Genomic DNA, 24,566 nt, shown 5'->3' with positions numbered 1-24,566 from the left:
CACACGCTGCCACTCCTAGCAAGCGCGCACACACACTGCCACTCCTAGCAAGCGCGCGCACACACGCTGCCACTCCTAGCAAGCGCGCGCACACACGCTGCCACTCCTAGCAAGCGCGCGCACACACGCTGCCACTCCTAGCAAGCGTGCGCACACACGCTGCCACTCCTAGCAAGCGCGCACACACACACACACTGCCACTCCTAGCAAGCGCGCACACACACTGCCACTCCTAACATGTGCACACACCTACCACTCCTAGCAAGCGCGCACACACACTGCCACTCCTAACATGTGCACACACTGCCACTCCTAGCAAGCGCGCACACACGCTGCCTTTCCTAGCAAGCACGCACACACGCTGCCACTTCTAGCAAGCACGCACACATGCTGCCACTCCTAGCAAGCGCGCGCACACACACACACACACACTGCCACTCCTAGCAAGCGCGCACACACACACACACTGCCACTCCTAGCAAGCGCGCACACACACACACACTGCCACTCCTAGCAAGCGCGCACACACACACACACTGCCACTCCTAGCAAGCGCGCACACACACACACACTGCCACTCCTAGCAAGCGCACACACTGCCACTCCTAACATATGCACAAACACTGAGTTGACGATGACTAGTTTTACAAATGTGCAAAAAGATTATGTTTTGTGCAGCAAGATTATTAAAAGGAAATAAGGAGTGAAGAGCGTCAGGGGAGGGCTGGTAAAATTTACCCCAGGGGGAAAACTCGACACGGCAGGATATTAGGAACATATTAAAGGGAAAAGAAAGCAGGTGGCCCAGTGGCCCAGCCCAAGGTAGTCCACTATGAGACTGGCCCGGTGGGAAGATGTCAGCCTGCCCCTGAAGAGCACCTTATTTGGGGACATTCACCACTTTCCACGCCACAAAAACACTTACATTTAAAGAACTGGGCAAAGGGAATTGTGATTAACCTGCATGAAATGGCAAATGTGTTCCAGATTTTGGTGAATTGATAGAGTTTCTGGGCTTTCTACATCTCGTATTTTCCAGCAGATCACACAGAGCCACCAGCAGTATAACTAGTACAGAAATGATCTGAACACTGGCTGATAACATTCATTTAATATAAGGATATAACTTTAAAAACAGTTAACCACAAAATATTTCACAACAATCACACAGGGACCATTATCTCCTATAAATAAACCTCAGCACAGTTACAATGTGTCTCTCTCACAGATCCAGTGCAGTTCCTTTAAACAGTTCTCCAGGGTCAGGTTACGTCCTATCTTGGCGCAGTTTCCAGCTCCGGTCCCTTTACTGATGGTTCTAAGAAATAAATAATTAGGTGAGATAAAGTCCATGTTCATCTCATTCACTACAGGAAAATAACAGGATGTACTGGTCATGTGTCTATCAGATATAATCACTGTTCTTGCTTTGCTCAGCACCTTTCCTGTCTCTATCAATAGGGGGGAGCTATATCCAGTGTCTGTGATCTCTGGATTTGGGGTGATTTGAGTCTGTGAGGTCTCACATCTAGAGGTGATATAATCAGTGTTACTTACTCATTGCTGCCATCAGCCCATCGTCCTGTCCACGCTTTCCCCTGGTGATGGGATCCTACAGCAGTTAATCCAATCCAGAATTCCTGTGCTGTGATAGTCACTAGTCTCTGTTGTAATACACAATATAGATGATTATGTGTCAATGTGCTAATTAGTGGTCCTACACAGATTTACTAATAGTATCAGAAAGGAAACTGTATAAATATCTTCCTGTCTGACACTATATACAAATCAGAGCAGGTAACTGTGCGCTAGATGTAATAATAGTTCTGAGATTCTCTGCACACTATCAGCAATCAGACAGCAGTGAGTACAATGACAGTGAGTACAGTATGGGGAGGAGGTGCGAGAATTACTACTCACCAACCATCAGTGATTGGAGGGCAGCTGTATATCAGCCACCAGGACTAGAGATCTGTCTATTATACATGTCACTGGAGATTATAGGCCTGGAATGGACTAGCCAAAAGTTACTGGAGATCTGTTGTACATTCGTCACCAGAAATTGGAGATGTGCTATCATCTAACAATCCACTATACACAAACTGTTAAAAGATAATAATCTTCACATTTTACCAATATAAATGTGTAACACAAATAGATTTTTATATTGGGAGGGACTCGCACCATTGAGTTCACATGAACTTGTGTTGGAGAACTGATACCAGAGGTTAATAGCTCAGTCAGCATAAATATAGAAATATCACACAGAGAGTAAAATCACTCAAAATAAATAATTTGTCCTCTGTCATGAAACCAACCAGTTAGATAGAGTCCGGGGAACGAGATCTGCAGGATTAATATATCAGAGATAAACATTCTGGGATTTAATCAGGAAAAGGGGAAACAATACTCAGTGCTTTATACTGAATGGTGACTTGTAATATACTTATGTTGAACAGTATGAACATATTATTCCTTATAGGACAAGATTAGCAGCTTTTTTTCCCCCAAGAAATTAAAAAATGTTAATTGAATTATGTTTGATATCCCGACTTAAGTGAAAATTACTTTCCTGCACCCAGTGTAATCCTACGTGGAGATAACAAGGTGTAACCAGTGTAGTATCTGCCTTCCTTATAATTCCTTATAATACTTTCATTTTAGATCTAGAAATAAAAATCACAATAACATTAATGTCATTACTGCGACACTCAGTATCCCGGCTGCTGACTCACTTACCTGCTATAATCATTGTACCAGGTACACGGCTTCCGCTATTTATATATATATCTCAGTACACGCTGAGGAATTAGCCACAACATTATACAGATATTGCTGCGTTTTGCTGTATTAAACATACAATAATAAGTAAAAGTGTGACACCCGCACTAGGTATATAAGTGACTCCCATCCCTCAGTAGATTCCTCCATACAAATGTGATTACTCATCATCATCATCATCATCATTTATTTATATAGCGCCACTAATTCCGCAGCGCTGTACAGAGAACTCATTCACATCAGTCCCTGCCCCATTGGAGCTTACAGTCTAAATTCCCTACTATAGACACGCACTCACACACAGACAGACAGACAGAGAGAGAGACTAGGGTCAATTTTTTTTTTTTTTTATTGCAGCCAATTAACCTACCAGTATGTTTTTGGAGTGTGGGAGGAAACCGGAGCACCCGGAGGAAACCCACGCAAACACAGGGAGAACATACAAACTCCACACAGATATGGCCATGGTCGGGAATTGAACTCATGACCCCAGTGCTGTGAGGCAGACATGCTAACCACTACGCCACTGTGCTGCCCAGGATGTATTATCTACACTGTTACCTGAGAGGTGACCCTATCACCTGAATATAGAAGAGAAGGTGCATGTATATAGGGGCACTCTGGGATGTATATCAGGAATATGCTAAACAATATAATCTTTATTAATCAATTAGAAATTAGAAATTCAAGCAGTACACTTGAACGACACTGACTAACCCAACAATGAGTAGAACGACGTGGGAAATCCGAACACTAATACCCCGTCATGAAACAAACATTGACTTAGCATTACACAGATGCACTGATTTCATGATCGGATATCTTCTTGACTTTTGTAAATGGCGTCAACTGAAAAAGGGGCTGATATTAATGTGGCAATGCACGACCCGGCTTGTAGCGGTAAGGGTAACCGTAATCTTAACCCCTAACACTAATCCTAACACCTACAATTAATACTTACATTAGATGATTGATAGCCGGGTCTGTGCATCAGCGCTTTAAGAGAAGTCGCGCTTTCAATTGACGTCATTTACAACAGTCGGCAACAGATCCGGTCGTGAAATGAGTGCATCTGTGTAACAGTTTGTCGATTTTTGTGTCATGTCCGGGTATTAGTGTTTGGATTTCGTCTTGTGAAACTGACTATCACCGCACTTATGTTTGTGTCTCTCTTATTGTTGTTATTCGTGTTCATTTAGTTAATACATTGCCAGCAATGTCTTATTTATAAGATAATTGTTGTTGGGATATGGTTGATATATGTTTCAGCCATAATTTTATAGTAATTAGCAGCATTCATTGTGTATAGCCATAATTATGTATCCGAGAATGGGTAAGTGACCTCTACTGGTAATTGTGGTAATTACAGGTATTAATCAGTAATGAATGATCTGTTTCATCCAATCCCTTCCCCTAAGTAATCTTATCCATATGATAGGCTAGAAACAATAGCCTAAAAGTTATAAAGAAGGAAAGGAGGGGTACTTGGTAAATTGGTGTCTAATAGCACCTGGACCAAGGAAACCACACAAAAGTGGACCACTATAATCAACTTATCCTCGTAATGTGAGAGTATAAACAATTAATAGTTATTAAAAGGTACAAATATATGTGTAAAATACCTTAAAAACTATACTACAGATACAGAACTACGCCTTGAAGAAAAACAAGTGTTTCCTATGAAACAGACAATAGCAGGATGCCAGATTGAAAATAACGGCCTGGAGGAAACCACGTAGTACTGGATAAAGGATATTGCCTTATATGTATTTATTGTTGCAAAGAAATATTTGCTGAGCTAAAGAGATTTCCTTAGATGTACTTACTGTTGCAAAGAAAGATTTCCTTATATGTACTTGTTGTTAACCAGTTAATGCTGGACCTTAGGTATAAAGGGCCAGTCTGAAAAGACCCTCAGAGCTGATTTTGAAACGGCAACAACTTGTTTGTGTTTCACTTCCTCTCCTGTCGACAGAATTGTGCTAATGGGAAATCAGGTTACCAGAGATCGGTAATGGGGGCACCAAGCCTAGGTACCCCGACAGTAATATAACATACTTGCCGGCTTTTCAAATACGCTGTCCAGGAGGGGGTACGCTGAGAGGGTGTAGCCACGTAAATAGCATCATTAGGCCCCACCCCTGTCAATGTTTGCCCAATCGCAAGCAGGGGGCGGGGCCACGATGACACATTTAGTCCCACCCCCTCCAACGAAGATAGGCAAACCTCCCGGGTCCAACTGTTTTCTCGGGAGTCCAGGAGAACTCCCAAAAAATCAGGAGTCTCCCAGACATTCCGGGAGAGTAGGCAACTATGTAATATAATATAATAATTCCTTTGAAAATAGGGGCTATTAGTTGTTAGTGCAAATCTGATAGTTATTAAACCCAGCAAAGCTATCTGCCTGCTAGACCGAATAAAAGTATGTTTAATGGTATGTAAACCTAAATAGGTAAATGGTTGTCTTTTTATGATCTAGGACTCGATGCCTATAGCTGGAGTGCGGCTGAAGGTGGCAGACCCCTAATAGGAAAGGCAGACTGGTATAAAGGTGCTCTTCCTACAACATGATAGAAAGGAGAGGACGGACAACAGGAAAACGCCGACATGCGTTTCGCATTAATAGCTTAGACAAGGCAACCCGAGAATCAGTAAGACCCACTCATTATGTCATTCATCTCCTCCAATCAGATTGCAATCCAAGTTGGCAGTGATTGAATGTTCCCTGATCCAATCAGGGACATCCATATCTTATTGATCACGCCTCCTGCATATCGCTATTGGTCAGCAGGATTGGAAGCGTTTGTTATAGTAAACAAATCAACAAAGCATAAGATCATATAAAAGTGAATGAAGAGAAACAGACTCCCGCAGAATTTTGTAGTTATATATCCGCTCACGTATACTGCAAAAGATTTCATTGTTCCAAATATATCACCAACGTATAAAATTGACGCATTCTCCGTTCAGTAGTTGTATTCTAGAGTCATTTTTTTATATATACATGTATATAATTCTTAGGTAAGTTATCCCAATAAGGGTGTCACGTTACCAGAGAGGCTTTAACTGGATCCTGGTAGTCCGAGATTGGCGTCACTTCAGCTAGGGGCGCAGAGTCTAACAAGTGAAAGGTGTTCACCAGTGATTCCCGCAAGGGAATATGGGCTTTGCGGCTTCCACTTGCAGGTCGCGGTCCCCTAGAGAAGTTCCCAGCGAACCACAACAGAAGGAGCGTAGAATCAGGTAGGAATAGTCTTGTCACTCGCTGGTGACGATAAACCGGGATGTTCGGCAGCGTTACCACTTGGGAGTGGGAATAGCAGGGATGTTCTGCAACGGAGTCACTTGGAAGCTGATTTGCAGAAATACAATAGTGTCGCCACTTGGAATTGTTTCACCGGAACTAGAGTAGCGTAACCACTAGAGGATGTTTTCCCGGAGAGATGCAGCTTGGAGAATAGCAGAAAACACAGGAGCTGTTTCCAGTACTAAAGTCAGGGACTGACTGAAAGAACCAGCATTGAGTTCTGATCAGTGAGGGTAGATATAGTGCAGTTCCAATTAGTCAGCCAATAGAGGGCAGTGAGAGCACAGAAAGGAGTTAGACAGTTCTGCGCATGCGTAGAACCACTGGCGCCGAACGGAAGAAGGAGACAGACAGCGCTGGATGGTGCAGCAGCGTGGACCCAGGTAAGCAGGGAAAAGAAAGGTCCTGGAGGAGGAGACCTCGGTCAGTGGATACACACGCCGGATCCCGGGGGAACAGCGTTAGTCCGGCGTGTGACAAAGGGAATATTCTATTATAATAAAATGTCACATGTTCTCATCGGTCACGTTCAGATTAATTTCAACTTGTTGTAGTATAAAACTTCATTCATCTCTACATATTTAAAAGTCATCTCTATAAATCATGATGGACCACTATATTCATCATAATCAACCTAGACAAAGACTATAAATGTCTTAGTCACATCATGAGACTCAAATAATGACAACATATTAATGTATAAATTATATATTTTATATATATATATATATATATATATATATTATTTTTATTTTTTTGTTATAATAGGGCATATGTTATATTATTAGGGTCAGAAGATAAGAAATATATTAATTCAAAATCATTTTACTGTTTTTGCTTTAAACCTGATTTAAAGAGGCCCTAATAGAAACTATGATAATAAACAATCTTTGCACTGGATTCACGTATGTTCAAGTACTAATTATGAAAGATTTAAGAGGAGATTATATGCTTTCTATCTTATTTTGCAATTGTGACACAGTAAGTCTGTACATGTGTTTAGTGCAATACGATATAGCCTCTTATGGGATTATAGTCATACAAACATATATAGATAGGTGATTCAAAAGTATAACAACACTACTATTATCTTTATTTTAACAATAAAGTTATGTATATTTTTACAAATATATTCCATGTTGATGATCTATTAATGTTTCACACTGACAGTGGTGATCAGTAAAAGTAAATGTCATAAATAAAACTAATGAGTGGTCATATATGTGATCAAAAAATGTGAAGGAAAAACTAATAATGAAACTGACGTCAATGTAGAGGTGTGCCACCTGGCTGCAGTTCCCGTGTCCTTGAAGAGGGTGAAGATGGAGGCTGCCGCTGAGCCCCAGAAGAGGCTGAAGATGGCCCTGGCTGCTGTGCTCATGAAGAGGGCGAAGAAAGAACAAAAGAGGAGCTACTCACCGATCCAGTGGTGAGTATTCCTTCTTTTCTGCAGGTCTTGGCAGCGGAGGAAGGATGAGCCAATCACGGCTCACCTCCAGCCGTTCAAAAGATTGGCGCCTCGACGCGCCAATGAGCGTTCGCAGCTGCACCCAGTGATGACATTGCGCCGGCGCCAGTAGTTTGTCAGGGGATCGAAGAGAGGATGTCGTGGGACGTCCGGAGAGATCTTCAATCAACAAGACGCCGGAAGAGGCAGGGTGCCCTTGTCAGGCAAGGAGCTACCTTGCCACTGATAATCAATGCCGGAGATGTCGGCGGGGAGCCCTTGTCAGGGCTAAGAGTGCCCCCGCCCAGAACACTGCCGGAAACGCAGCGCCAAACAGGAGAAGAGGCGCCGCCGGCTGGAGGGTGTGGAAGACCCGGAGAAAGAAAGCTACGGGCAAGTTGAGTATCCTGCGCAGAACAGGTAAGTATACTCTGCGTTAGGTCGGGCACAAGGCCCATGGCCACAGTTGGGCGCTAGGCCCGTGGGCATTTTTTAGGGGCACAAGGCCCAGGGAATTGGGCACAAGGCCCGGTAAGAAAAGTTAGACTGGGCCCTGTGCCCCCTACTAGGGCTTAGAGCCCCAAAGGTGTATAAAGGGCACAAGGCCCTAGTGAGTGGGCTCAGAGCCAAAGGTAGAGAGGGGCTAAGGCCCATAATCAGAGCACAAGGCTCTGTAGTCAGCTGGGCAGAGAGGCCCATGGTAAAGGGCATAAGGCCCTGGTTGTGGTCAGTGGCGTGAGAGCCCTGAGCAGAGTAGGGCGCGGTCCCGTGTGTGTGAGGTGAGTACACTAGGTGGAAGACAACAGTAGAGCAGAAGGCTCCTGTTAGTGCTGTAGCAACCGGCTGGTTAGCTAGCAGCTGTGTACTCGTGCGGTTAGCCTGCCATATACTGTAACAGAGTTTTATTGCGTCTGTGCGGCGAATATTGCCTTGTATATTGTATTTTGGTGTGCTGTATATTTGTTTCCAGGTGCAAGACGTCAGGCCCCCATTAAACGTAGGCTCTTGTTTCCGTGCGGCAGTCGACTCTCCGGTTGGTGTGCTGTTCCAGTGAGCCTCTTTCGGGCCTTGTGCAGCCGGTCCTTAGGATTCCGTGGGTGACCCCATAGCAAGAAGACAGTCTTCTTGGTACGACCTGGGTGAGGGTGTTAGAGAACAGCCCTCCGGAATAGGCCGTGAACACCGGCTGGTGTTCCCCGTAGAGTACAGTGAGTAGGTCCTGATAGTACACCACACCCAGTTAGAGTGTTGTTATATAGTTGAGTTGCCGGCCATTAGTAGTTGTTAGGGTTGGGTCGCCTGTTGTAGTTAGAGTTTTGTGGGTGTACATCTTAGCCTCTAGAGTAGAGGGAGGCTGTGTGTTATCTGTCGCCCACAGGTGGCGGGGAGGAGCAGGAAAGCAGGGACCGGAAGTAGGAGTTCCCGGTGAGTATAACGCTCGATTCCCCCTTTCGGTTAGGCCCTCACCGAGAGGTGAGTGGGGTACTTGAGACGGGACTGTTCCTGGTTTCAAGTGCTCGTAGTCCCCCGCGCCTTGGCAAGAGAAAATCAAGGTGGCGGCAAGCGAGCTTGACTAGAGTGTCTTCGCTCATTGCCGTGGTCTCGGACAGCCCTTTCTTGGTAGGCACAGCCGTAATTCCTGTTTCTTCCGTAGAGGGAAGTGGTTGGAGGTAACAGAGGGTCGGTTGCTGATCTGCTGGGATCAGACGGCGGCTGAGGTGTATCGGAAGCGGACAGGAGGTGACCATCGTTTGTAAGGTAAGTTCATCTGTGGGCGTCTGTCCTGTTCCTTGCAGGCGCTACATCAATATACAAAAATAGTGAGCATCTTAGTGAATTAAGATAGCCAATGCAGGTGCTAATTACTATAAATTCATGGCTGAAACATATATCAAACATATCACAACAACAATCATCATATAAATAAAGGAGGAATTACTCGCAATGTGCTAACTAATGAACACAAAACAAAAGTGTGTATATATATATATATATATATACAGAAACAGACATAGATCCTCTGCACTCACCATGTACAGACTGGGGTGCAAGAGGGGGTTGCCCACATTGTATGGACATATATATCTATATATATATATATATATATATATAGAGATATATTGATATACTGATATATTGTAGTATAATCAGGGGAATAGAAACTATCTCCAGGGGAAGATGCGATGAACAGCAGTAGTGAACCACACAAGTCCAGAGGTTTCAGGATAACAGTCACAGCTAGTGTATTCACCAACTTGCAAACAAAACATAAACCAAATCCTAGCCACTGGCTAGTAGCTAATACATTTTAGTGACACCCTCTCTCAGGTGTTGGATCTTGTGTCCAAACACACACTCAACATATCACTGCTCACCACAGCAGAGTCTCTCAGGAGGCAACTCACCTCCTCTCCAGGTCTGAGACAATAATTACACATTCTAGCTGCCTTTTCACAGGCACCTCCCAGGTGCATCTCTTGATCAGTCTGTTTAGAGACTGGCTGATCAGAAGACCCGGACTGGGCCTTATGTATAGAGCCCACCCTTTTCTTTCTCCATACATAACACCAGGGACCCTTACCATGTTTTGTTAGCACAGGGAAATACCCTGTGGGAAGCGTTACCCACACATCTACACATTCTCCCTGGTGTTTTAAGGTACACAATGCCGGAAGTCTGGGACACGCACCTCTGTCATTTACCCTCCTTCCAGTGGCTCTGTCACAATATATATATATATATATATATATATATATATATATATAAAATCAATTTATTATGCGTGACAACAGGGCTATTGTGGTTCAGCTACAATTTGAATTTCACACTCATGTCATTTCCCCTTTGTTTTTAATATTTCGCTGGCATTTTCATTACATTTGATAATGTGTTAATTTTAAATTGATTGATAAAGATTTTTTATTTTTTTTAACATATTCAACATATACATCCCAGAGTGCCCCTATATACACCTTTTTCTCTTTCTCTCCTTAAACATACAATAAACAGATTTACAAGTTCCATTACTCAGCATGGGCGTAGTCATTGTGAGAAAATCTGCTGATTCAGAGTCTAAAAAAAATGGAAGAAACTCAGTTCGCCATAAGCAAAGTGTGGGGTGACGGGACTAAAGACCGGCAAACGGTGAGATCTTATCATGTCTGTGTAAAATAGTGTTTGTAAAAAAACCGATGTGTAGATAGGCGCTCAGTCTCTTTCAGTATCTTGGTGATTTTGGTGGGATGATAAGTTCTCTGACCTCACAGGCTATACTACAGAGGTTACAGGCCAACAGGTGGCACTCCAGCTCCTGTGGTACTACAAGTTACATCATGCCCTGCCCAGAGCAGCAGAACAGCCACAAGTCAGCAAATCACTCATTATTATTAGTGAAACTTCTTTACTGACACCTAGTGAATAGGCTTAGTGGAGATGACAATGTGACGTCATGCCCTTATGAACATGTGTTAAATATATAATTATGTTTGTCAACCTCTTGCATAAAATGGACACTGTAGTGAGCAATATTGTTCTCTTTGCTGCCTAGTACGTCAGAGGTAGACAAAGATAAGGGAACATTTCACAGCTGTTTATACAAATATTCACATCAGTCATTATGGCTAGGGCATACAGACATGTAGCTTTATTTGTATAAAAATTATGTTGATTGATCCACAGCTGGTCCAATGCTGACCAGGTCTAGCGAAACCCCAATTCCCAAGTGTCAGCATGTCCTGACACCCAGAGCCGCTGGGCCCTGTAGTGCACCAATGTAAAATGTAAATAATAATATTTTATAAAAACATTTTTTTAAAAAAGCATTCATACTAACCAGCTTTGTTTTTCATTTGTATGAGCCAATCTTGTAAATTTTTCTTTCAAATGGCGTGGTTAAAAATATATATATATATATATAATATACCAATTGTGCTGAAAATAAAAATCTTGCCACTTGATCCCTTAAATAATCAACTAGAACATGTTTGGCAAAAAAACATCCAGTAGAACGACACTAAACCACTTCCTTACTGAAGGATCCCGACACATAATGAAATCTGAAAGCCGGCGGGATTATTTGTAACCTGGGACTTTATCACGTGACAGCGTGGGAAATTGCCGGAGAAGTGCCTGAGAAAGTACTGGCTTTCAGATTTCATTATTTTTAACCATTTTTTACCCCATACCCACCGCCCAGGGGTGTGGGAAGAGCCCTAGTGGTGTCAGCAGGGGGCTGAGGTACCCCTACGGAGGGAGCCTGCATTTTTTTATTGCGGGTGCCAGCTTCCTGGGGAATCCAGCCTGGAGCTGTGTGCCATTATCACAAGGGGAGCCCCTGTTGCGGGTTCCCCTGCTATAGCACCACCAGCCCAGATTTGCGAAGCCTAGGGCTGTTTGGAGGAGAATTGGGGGGGACCAAAGTTGTTAGTCAATGTTAATATGACAGGTGAAGGGGGCACGCATTTTAAAAAAAAAAAAAAATAATTATTTTTAACACGGTTTACTGCCGGCGGATCCAATGGCTGTATAGCTGCTGGACCTGCTGATTTAACATCTCCTCACATGTCTCAAAATATCTCCCTACTCGACACCTCCGTTCTGCACAAGATCTGCGTCTCTCTTCTACTATCATCACATCCTCCCATTCCCGGTTACAGGACTTTTTTTGGGCTGCACCCACTTTGCGGAATTTCCTCCCAAGCACAATAAGACTTTGCTCTAGTCTTCAAACCTTCAAGTGTTCTCTGAGAATCCACATCTTCAGGCAAGCTTATAATATTCCTCTACCACCATCTTAATCTCCCTAGGTTACCCTATTACCACCCTCTACACAGCTAACACAAGACAACAACCCTCTGACTAGCATTGCTGTGTGACTGATCACACAGCCCACTAAATACTTTGCATTCTAGCTGGAGAAATATTCAATATGATGTAGCACTTACCCTTGTGTATCAAACTATTGTCCCATAGACTGTAAGCTTGCGAACATGGATCTCTTACCTCTCTGTCTGTATGTATTACCCAGTATTGTTTTATTATTGTTTGTTCCCAATTGTAAAGCGCTACAGAATTTGCTGGCGCTATATAAATCATCATCATCATCATTTATTTATATAGCTCCAACATATTCCGTAGCGCTTTACAAGTGAGAAGTCCCTGCTCGCAAGCTTACAGTCTATGGGACAACGGGAGTTTGACACATGAGGTTAAGTCTACATTTTGCATCTTGGCCCAGCCAGACTGCAAAGGTAAAAGTGATTCATAAGCTAAATGATCCTGTCACACAACAATGTTGGTCAGGGGGTAGTTGTCTTGTGTGAAACTGTGTAACAGGCTGTTGATGATGATGATTTAATGTCGGGATTGTGACTCAGCAATCCCAATGTTCGTATTTTATTAGTGTCGGACAAACATGAATTACCGGCATTTACCCTGTCTGTGTTTTCATGTCGACAGGATAAGTGTTGGTATTTCTTTCATCAGGATTATGTACCCAACCCGACTAGATCTCCCGGTGACCCTGATACTGACCAGTATTCCTCCCTCCTTCACCGTTGCCAGCCGGGAGCCGCTCTCTCTGCAGTTTCTCTCACTCTGATCATGGAACTTTTTGATTTCAGAGAAGAAATAACATTTGTTATCAATAAGGATCCAGTGAGCCGGACACGCGGGGTTCAGGCCTGTAAGATAATATGTAGGAGACTAAATCACTGCAGGAACATGTATCAGAGTTATAATAAAGTTTTTGAATTTGGAAGAAGTTTCATTTGTGTCTTGAATTTGCAAAGGAAACTCTAGTTTGTAATGTCCTCCATGAGATTAGCGGTCCCAGTGGAAGGCCCACCTCTTGGAGCACTATGTAAATTACACCTGCTGCTGGACCTGTTTTATATATAGGATATTAGATTGTAAGCTCTTCAGGGAAAGAAACTCCAATTTCAGTACTGTTGAATGAATTTGGCTATATCATACACTTTGCAATTTGCTGTTTACTCACCCATAGGTTGCACTACGTCTGTCTTATTCAGACAACTCCCTTAAATCTGAAGTTTGATAATCTTACTCACTACTGCAGTATCTGTATGATAATATAGAGGAATATATCTAAAAATATACAACTATACTTCTTGTCCAACACTTAATAGTTTCTCCAGCAATTACCAAATTAATTTCTTCTGTAAGATATTCCTTCACTGTAACCAAAATGTCCAGTAGTTCTGGCTGTGCTGTTGTAATCTCTTTTCACGCAAACAAAACTCTCAAACGTTAATATTATCTCATAGAAATTTATATATTTAACTCTTTTATTTATGTGATTAGTTGCTCCTGGATTCTGATCCACCTGTGATCCTCCATTACCATTCTGCCCTGAGCATGGGATTGTGGACCTGCATAGATATTATTATTTACAGATATACCGGTTACACCTGACTGTAATAATGCTATAAATACATAGACTGCTTGGTAATACCTGCACTGGAGCACCAGGGTCTCTACCCATTTCCCATAAATCTGCTTCATCCTTGTCATTGTACTGCTCTCCTAACCTGTGTGTATCACTCTCCACAATAATCCCTCTCAGATACATATACCGGTTCACCCCAGAGCTGGACTAAGGCTCTAGGGGGCCTGGGGCACTTAAGCCGGGGGGCCCCTGATGTTATATGGTTATCATTTTAGACACATTCTAAACAAATACACAGGAAATACTGTGTGCAATACTGTTAGATGCACACAGCTCTGCCTTCACAAGCAGTACAGTGTGAAGTGGGACTTACCTTCCTGTCCTTGCAGTTGGACAAAATCCTGACAAAGTGAGATAGTCACTCAAATCCAGGACTGTCCCACCAGATTCAGGACAGTTGGCAGACTCTCCTGCTCTCTCCTACCTGTTCTTGTCTCTTTCACCACCAGTGGCTGCGGTGTCTTTAGCTGCTGCTTGTCTGGATACTGGAATGTAATTTAGAAAACTCCAACCACCCCCAGCGTTACATCAATAGCACCCACATTTAATAATGAGGCCCCAACATTAAAATATATTAAAGTATTCACATTTGATAAATAGATCTTTTCTCTCCACCCAGCCCCAGCATTAAATTAATAGTACTCCCAATTAATAAATTAACCTATTTCCCTCCCTCCCAACAGTCCCAGTAATAAATTAATAACATTTACGTTTAATAAATATAACCATTTCCCACAACCATCCCCAGCATTAAATAATTCATATTCACATTTAATAAATAGCCCTCCTTCTCCTCAAATTTAGTCCCCACCCACAGTCCACAATTAAATTAATAGATCACCTCTCGTTACATTAAGAAAAACCCCACTCCCCTTCCCTCGTTTCATTAAGACACCCCCTTCCCTTATTACTTTAAAACATCCCATTCTTCCCTCATTACAGTAAGACAAATCCCCCCAACCCTCATTAGATTCATACACATACCCCTCTTCTTCCCTAACTACATAAAAAAACTTCCCTCATTAGTTTAAAAAAATAACCCCTTCATCCTTCATTACTGTAGGAGAAACCATCATCATCATCATTTATTTATATAGCGCCACTGATTCTGCAGCGCTGTACAGAGAACTCACTCACATCAGTCCCTGCCCCATTGGAGCTTACAGTCTAAATTCCCTAATACACACTCACACACACACACACACACACACAGAGACAGACTAGGGTCAATTTTTTTTTTTTTTTATAGCAGCCAATTAACCTATTAGTATGTTTTTGGAGTGTGGGAGGAAACCGGAGCACCTGGAGGAAACCCACGCAAACACGGGGAGAACATACAAACTGCACACAGATAAGGTCATGGTCGGGAATTGAACTCATGACCCCAGCGCTGTGAGGCAGAAGTGCTAACCACTGAGCCACCGTGCTGCCCTTCACTTCATTATATTAATACAAATCCAGCACCCTTCCCTTATTACATTAAGAATATAACCCCTCTCCCCTTCTCATACACTTACCTGCACTCAGCAGAGCTGTAGTAGACTCCTCTGTCTCTCTGGAAGCTGCGCATGGGACGGCAACTGGTCATGTGATGCCTCAGAGGAAGACCAGAGACAACGATCCCAGAGACAAACAAGGAAGGACTGACACAGACACACAGACACACAGACACACAGACACACAGACACACGTAGAGCAGGGAGGAGACAAACACACATAAGGTAAGAGAGGCGGAGGGGAACGGATCAGCTGCAGGTCTTTTTTTTTTTTAAATTGCAAAAAACTGCAGCTGCCTTCCGTCAGGGGACCCCTAAGAGAGAGGCCCAGGCCACGTGCCCCCTGTGACCCCCTTAATCCAGATCTGGTTCACCCCCTCCTCACTCCCCACAATAATCCCCCTCAGATACATATACCAGTGCTCCCCCTAATCACTCCCCACAATAATCCCTCTCAGATACATATACCGGTGCTCCCCCTCATCACTCCCCACAATAATCCCTCTCAGATACATATACCGGTGCTCCCCCTCATCACTCCCCACAATAATCCCTCTCAGATACATAGACCAGTGCTCCCCCTCATCACTACACACAATAATCCCTCTCAGATACATATACCGGTGCTCCCCCTCATCACTCCCCACAATAATCCCTCTCAGATACATATACCGGTGCTCCCCCTCATCACTACACACAATAATCCCTCTCAGATACATATACCAGTGCTCCCCCTCATCACTACACACAATAATCCCTCCCAGATACATATACCAGTGCTCCCCCTCATCACTACACACAATAATCCCTCTCAGATACATAGACCAGTGCTCCCCCTCATCACTACACACAATAATCCCTCTCAGATACATATACCAGTGCACCCCCTCATCACTACACACAATAATCCCTATCAGATACATATACCAGTGCTCCCCCTCATCACTCCCCACAATAATCCCTCTCAGATACATAGACCAGTGCTCCCCCTCATCACTACACACAATAATCCCTCTCAGATACATAGACCAGTGCTCCCCCTCATCACTACACACAATAATCCCTCTCAGATACATATACCGGTGCTCCCCCTCATCACTCCCCACAATAATCCCTCTCAGATACATATACCGGTGCTCCCCCTCATCACTACACACAATAATCCCTCTCAGATACATATACCAGTGCTCCCCCTCATCACTACACACAATAATCCCTCTCAGATACATATACCAGTGCTCCCCCTCATCACTACACACAATAATCCCTCTCAGATACATAGACCAGTGCTCCCCCTCATCACTACACACAATAATCCCTCTCAGATACATATACCAGTGCACCCCCTCATCACTACACACAATAATCCCTATCAGATACATATACCAGTGCTCCCCCTCATCACTCCCCACAATAATCCCTCTCAGATACATAGACCAGTGCTCCCCCTCATCACTACACACAATAATCCCTCTCAGATACATATACCAGTGCTCCCCCTCATCACTACACACAATAATCCCTCTCAGATACATAGACCAGTGCTCCCCCTCATCACTACACACAATAATCCCTCTCAGATACATATACCAGTGCACCCCTTCATCACTACACACAATAATCCCTATCAGATACATATACCAGTGCTCCCCCTCATCACTCCCCACAATAATCCCTCTCAGATACATAGACCAGTGCTCCCCCTCATCACTCCCCACAATAATCCCTCTCAGATACATATACCGGTGCTCCCCCTCATCACTCCCCACAATAATCCCCCTCAGATACATAGACCAGTGCTCCCCCTCATCACTACACACAATAATCCCCCTCAGATACATAGACCAGTGCTCCCCCTCATCACTCCCCACAATAATCCCTCTCAGATACATATACCGGTGCTCCCCCTCATCACTACACACAATAATCCCTCTCAGATACATATACCGGTGCTCCCCCTCATCACTCCACACAACAATCCCTCTCAGATACATATACCGGTGCTCCCCCTCCTCACTCCCCACAATAATCCCTCTCAGATACATATACCGGTGCTCCCCCTCATCACTCCCCACAATAATCCCTCTCAGATACATATACCAGTGCTCCCCCTCCTCACTCCCCACAATAATCCCTCTCAGATACATATACCAGTGCTCCCCCTCCTCACTCCCCACAATAATCCCTCTCAGATACATATACCAGTGCTCCCCCTCATCACTACACACAATAATCCCTCTCAGATACATATACCGGTGCTCCCCCTCATCACTACACACAATAATCCCTCTCAGATACATATACCGGTGCTCCCCCTCATCACTACACACAATAATCCCTCTCAGATACATATACCGGTGCTCCCCCTCATCACTACACACAATAATCCCTCTCAGATACATAGACCAGTGCTCCCCCTCATCACTACACACAATAATCCCTCTCAGATACATAGACCAGTGCTCCCCCTCATCACTACACACAATAATCCCCCTCAGATACATATACCGGTGCACCCCCTCATCACTCCCCACAATAATCCCTCTCAGATACATATACCGGTGCTCCCCCTCATCACTACACACAATAATCCCTCTCAGATACATATACCAGTGCTCCCCCTCATCACTACACACAATAATCCCTCTCAGATACATAGACCAGTGCTCCCCCTCATCACTACACACAATAATCCCTCTCAGATACATATACCGGTGCTCCCCCTCCTCACTCCCCACAATAATCCCTCTCAGATACATATACCAGTGCTCCCCCTCATCACTACACACAATAATCCCTCTCAGATACATATACCAGTGCTCCCCCTCATCACTACACACAATAATCCCTCTCAGATACATATACCAGTGCTCCCCCTCCTCACTCCCCACAATAATCCCTCTCAGATACATATACCAGTGCTCCCCCTCCTCACTCCCCACAATAATCCCTCTCAGATACATATACCGGTGCTCCCCCTCATCACTACACACAATAATCCCCCTCAGATACATAGACCAGTGCTCCCCCTCATCACTCCCCACAATAATCCCCCTCAGATACATAGACCAGTGCTCCCCCTCATCACTACACACAATAATCCCTCTCAGATACATATACCAGTGCACCCCCTCATCACTACACACAATAATCCCTCTCAGATACATATACCAGTGCTCCCCCTCATCACTACACACAATAATCCCTCTCAGATACATATACCGGTGCTCCCCCTCATCACTACACACAATAATCCCTCTCAGATACATAGACCGGTGCTCCCCCTCATCACTCCCCACAATAATCCCTCTCAGATACATATACCGGTGCACCCCCTCATCACTCCCCACAATAATCCCTCTCAGATACATATACCAGTGCTCCCCCTCATCACTCCCCACAATAATCCCTCTCAGATACATATACCAGTGCTCCCCCTCATCACTACACACAATAATCCCTCTCAGATACATATACCAGTGCTCCCCCTCATCACTACACACAATAATCCCTCTCAGATACATATACCGGTGCTCCCCCTCATCACTCCCCACAATAATCCCTCTCAGATACATATACCGGTGCTCCCCCTCATCACTCCCCACAATAATCCCTCTCAGATACATAGACCGGTGCTCCCCCTCATCACTACACACAATAATCCCTCTCAGATACATGTACCGGTGCACCCCCTCATCACTCCCCACAATAATCCCTCTCAGATACATATACCAGTGCTCCCCCTCATCACTACACACAATAATCCCTCTCAGATACATAGACCAGTGCTCCCCCTCATCACTCCCCACAATAATCCCTCTCAGATACATATACCAGTGCTCCCCCTCATCACTACACACAATAATCCCTCTCAGATACATATACCGGTGCTCCCCCTCATCACTCCCCACAATAATCCCTCTCAGATACATATACCGGTGCTCCCCCTCATCACTCCCCACAATAATCCCTCTCAGATACATATACCGGTGCTCCCCCTCATCACTCCCCACAATAATCCCTCTCAGATACATATACCGGTGCTCCCCCTCATCACTACACACAATAATCCTACTCTGATCCTTTTGAGAGAGGTGAGCTCTACGCTCTTTCTCTGGTGATCGGGTGCCGCCGGTTCTTGTCTGATTGCCTATTGCACATGCCCAGAGGCTTCCTCCTCCTGTGTGTGCTGTGTAGTGATGGGAAATCTAGTTCATTTGGAAGATTAGTTCATTCTGATCTAGTTCACACAAAAGATTAGTTCAAAAAATTAGTTCATTTCACTCAGTTAGTTCAGTTAGATCACTGGCTATGGGACACTGCTGAGAGAAGTGATTGGAGACATAGATCTAGTCTATTACACATACTGTTGGCATATATACTACTCCTCATTAGATGAGTTATAGTCCTGTTAAAATGATCAGATAAGTTTAATATGTCAGATCATTTTTAATATTTTAAAAAGGGCAATTACTTATACAAAAACTAGTAGTGACATGTTGAGCTCTGCAAAGTTAATTACATTTTCATTTTTATTTTTTATTTCCATAATATGCAAATGAAAAAGACCCAAATTCAGAGTATTATAAAAAAAAGTGTCACTTTTTTGCTTTTAAAATTGAGATCAGTGCAATCAGGATATAGGGGAGATGTATCAAACCTTAGGGGGGAATTCTTACAGCTGTAAAAAGACCCTAAATAGGAATTACATCACTGGGGGTGGGGCTAAAATTGTGCAATTCGCGAAGCCCCGCCCCCTACGCCAATACCCCGCTCCAGGAACTCCTAGACATAACCAACATAATGTTGGCAATTATGACTAATCAGCTTCTGTCATTTATCTAGCGAGTCTATAAAATGGCAGAAAATGATTGGTTGCTATGGGCAACGTTTCCACTTTATCTCTCTTGAAGGTTTAATACATCTCCCCTGTATATATGGTGCACTAAACAGAACTACAGTATATAACATGCAGCACTCAGCAGTGCAGTGTGTCTGGAGCTGACAGGAAGGGAATCTATCCTGTGACTCATGAGCTAAATGATGTTAATGATTGAAAAGATTCGGTGAGTGAAATGATTTGGAGACTCGTATGAGTCACTGAGTGAAATGAACTAGATGAACTAATGAACTCCTGAGAGAATGACTCATGACTCACAGCCAGTGATCAGCTCCAGAGTCTCACACAATGTCTGAGCACAGCAGCGCCACCTTTGGTAGCTTAGAGGTACTGACTCATGAGTATTAAATGAGAGAGCTGAATAGAAACAAAAGAGCCAGTGTACATGAGACAGTGAGTGCGGCTGCTGGAGCTGCTCGGCTTTATCTATAACTCCTCCCACTTGTTTTACTTCCTGGGGAACTAATCTTTGCCAGAGCTGTGAACTAAATGATTTAGTTCACTTTGAAGATTAGTTCATTTGAACTAATCATTCGTGAACTACCCATCACTAGTGCTGTGTGTATAATGGAGCTTCATGGATGTTCAGCACCTAAACTCTGTGTGACATGAACCTGTTTCCACAAGACTGCTCACTGTATATACATAACCTGTTATGTACTTGCCCTTAGTTTTGCCCTAATTCAAGATGGCCGTGATTGCTTCATGAAGTTTACATCTTGGATCTCTGTTATGAACTTGCCCTTACAATAGCCCTTATCCAAGATGGCCGGGACTGTCTCATGAAGATTCCATCTTGGATCCCATTTCCTGTTTGGGCCTAGAAAAGGCACTTCCTGTTATGAAGCTTTTGCACGAGTATTGTGTTTGTATCTGAACCAGATGCTTCCACAGAACCTTCCTCCCTTGCGATTTGGGCTACAAGTACTTGATACTTCCACCAGACCTTTATACTCTTGTGACTTTGGACTTTATTTGTTGGACACTGGAGATTTATTTGTATACCAAAATAAATCCTGTTGAATTCAGAAATACCTGGTTATTGGGTTCGTTTGTGATACCAGAAGTGTGACATAACCTGTATCCTGTATATACTAAAGCAACATTCTGGTTGAGTTTACAACATGTGGATTAACCTCTATGCTCACAATCTACTGACACCTATTACAAGGAAGCATTTGCCAATAATTCTTATCCCTGTATCACCTCATTCTCCTGTCTGTGTCCAGCTCCCCACAATAATCCTGCTCAGATCCTGATCCCTGTAGTACCCCCCTCACCTGTCTATGTGCTGCCACATTCCCTCTCTGACCTGCAGTGATCCCTGTTTACGTCCCCACCTGTCTCTTGTTATTCTCCCTGTCTGTACGTCACATAACATCAGTCTCCTGCCCATACTAAGACCCTCACAGCTCTATCTGCGTCCTGCTCACCTTGTACCAAACCCTCCTCCTCCATCCTCTACTTGTCTCTGTGTTCTCCCCCTTCCTCATATATCACTCTGCACATCTATCCCCCTAACATCCTGAATGTGTCTCTGACTTGTTATTACTGATGTCTATGGGGCGCTGACTCTTCTTCCTACAGTTTATTTAGAATAAGAAATACATGTAGAAAATTGCTTTAAGCAGCTTGAAACCCAGAATGAACATGGGTCACTTCCACACACAGCTCTTATCATGTACATGTTACATGTTAGACGACTGCACAAGCATGTTACCTGGAGAACAGGTCGTTCCTGGTCCAGTACTGGGTGTAGTCAGTGCACTTCTGTCTGTAAATTGAGACAAGGTCAGTACAGAAACCAACTTTATAGTTTACTAAGATAAGTGACCAGTTTAACGGTGGAAAATGTTTTTAGATGTGTACAAGATGGTGAGAGTGAGACAGAATAACTGAAGGGCTATTCCTGATGTATAAGAGCACATACAGGCTAGTGTACCTACCTATTCATCCCGTTACTTATCTACACTAACAGCACATCCTTCCTTTATGTACAAATGTAACGATTGTTAAAGGGACATCTGGCACATTATGATTTTATTGCATGGTGCCTTTCATGTACTACCATCCTGCCTCATGTTAACATAAAGTAACTCCCAAAATCATTAATATTCTTTGATTGTAGCAGCTGGATTGGCTGCTTGGGGGACTCTTACTGCACAGTGAGAAAAAGATTCATTTTTATGATTTAGAAATAAGATTTTATTATTCAGAAACAATGATTATTATTATTATTGTAGATGTGTAAGGCGCCACAGTGCTCCGCAGCGCCGTACAGTAGGAAGACAGAACATACATAAAACAGGGACCTGCAAAGTAAACAAAATAAATGCAGACATGAACACAAAGGGTATGAAGGACCCTGCTCATTAGAGAGCTTACATTCTAAGTGGGAGAGGGCACATCTCAAACTAGAGGAGCGAGTGTGGCTCAGAGTGGAGATTGGAATTGTTGTGAGGGTGCATTAGTGGGAGTAGTGTTATCGGGGATAAGGTTACCTCTAAAAAAGAGATGGGTTTTCAAAGAGCTTCTAAAGATTTCAAGACTGTGGGGAAGTCTGATTGGGCGTAGTAGGGAATTCCATAAGTGGGGAGCAGCACGGGAGAAGTCTTGTAGGCGGGAGGGAGAGGTGGTTGCCAGAGGCGAGACAAGGCGCAGGTCAGAGGTAGATCTAAGAGGGCGGGAGGGAGAGTATTTTGATATGAAATTTGAGCTGTATGTAGGGGTGATGTTGTTGAGGGCTTTGTAGGTAAGGGTGAGTAATTTCAAATGGATTCTGGAGGACACAGGGAGCCAGTGTAGGGATTTGCACAAAGGAGCAGCAGATGTGGAGCTTTGAGAGAGGAAGATCAGTCTTGCAGTAGCATTTATGATAAAATGAAGTGTGGGTGCTGGGAATGCCAGATAACAGGAGGTTGCAGTAGTCAAAATCCACCTCTGACCTGCGCCTTGTCTACTCTCTGGTAACCACCTCTCACTCCCACCTACATGGATTCTCCCGTGCTGCTCCCCACTTATGGCATTCCCTACAACGCTCGGCATTCCCTACAACGCTCAGTCCGACTTTCCCACAGACTTCAAATCTTTACACGCTCTCTGAAAACCCATCTCTTTTTTAAGGTGACCTTATCCCTGATAGTACTATGAGCACTAATGCACCCTCACAACTATCCCAATCTCCACTCTGATCCACACTCGCTCCTCTTGTGTCAGCTGTGCTCTCTTCCACTTAGAATGTAAGCTCTGTAATGAGCAGGGTCCTCCATACCCTTTGTTTTTATGTCTCCATTCATTTTATCTACCGTGTATGTTCTGTTTTCCCTACTGTACAGCGCTGCAGAGCACTGGGGTGCCTTACAAATCTAAAATAATAATAAAAATAATAACAATAGCAATAATAATAATGATAATGTATTCTTTTTATTTTATCCATACTGGATTACAAACGAAAAAGATTCCCAGTGCATTTCATCCTTGAAGAAATCTAAAAACCAAATACAGTGGTTATAGAGGGGTTGTAGAGAATCCTTTATTTAAACATTTTTTTAAAAAAAGTTGTGTTTGTTTTATGTACTTTTTTATATATTTTAGTATAATGTGGGGTCTCATTGTACCGGGACCACTGGGATGGCAGAGATGCCTCACTAGGGTCCCAATTTCTTATCATTACCCCGGCACCCAGAGACCAGAGCATTATGCTAATATTTCTTCCTGTTATAGTGCGATCTAACGCAGACTATCTAGCCTAGTGCTGGTTTTCCACCTTAGCAGTTGGACCCTTTGCTCGTTGTTCCCCTATTTTACTGGAAACCAGCTGTATTGTGCTGTTACTGGTTAGCGAAGGGGTCGGAGGGAAGGGGACGCTCAGTTTAATATTTTTTTTATTTCTTTGAAAAAATGAAAAGTCATCATTACCAAGATATCCAAATGCCTGTAAGCAGCAGCAGTGCTCCTCACAGTGACTGTAGGAGGAGGTCAATGCTCATATTTGTGTGTATAACATTCCCTCCTAATTACCTTGTGTAGTATTGCACATCACAGTAGGTGGGGGTGGGCAGTGAGTAGTGGGCCCTGGAGAGCAGAATGTAAATATGGTTTGAATTTTTATCTCTTCAAATAATAGTAAAATAACATGTAATAGAGACTGATAAAAAAAAATCACTTAC

At 43.6% G+C, this 24,566-nt stretch overlaps 1 long non-coding RNA gene across 1 annotated transcript; it reads right to left on the bottom strand.

Annotated features, from left to right (window-relative positions):
- Positions 1 to 1,096: 1,096 nt before the first annotated feature.
- Positions 1,097 to 13,208, bottom strand: LOC142110320 (uncharacterized). The gene is made up of 3 exons (XR_012680513.1): positions 13,068 to 13,208; positions 1,558 to 1,664; positions 1,097 to 1,318 (listed from the first exon to the last, which is right to left on the bottom strand). It is a non-coding gene; the product is annotated as an uncharacterized LOC142110320 (long non-coding RNA).
- Positions 13,209 to 24,566: the final 11,358 nt, after the last annotated feature.

This window comes from Mixophyes fleayi, chromosome 1 (assembly GCF_038048845.1).
Source record: "Mixophyes fleayi isolate aMixFle1 chromosome 1, aMixFle1.hap1, whole genome shotgun sequence".
Classification (NCBI taxonomy): Eukaryota; Metazoa; Chordata; class Amphibia; order Anura; family Limnodynastidae; genus Mixophyes; species Mixophyes fleayi.
This window is presented reverse-complemented; position numbering and strand designations above follow the sequence as displayed.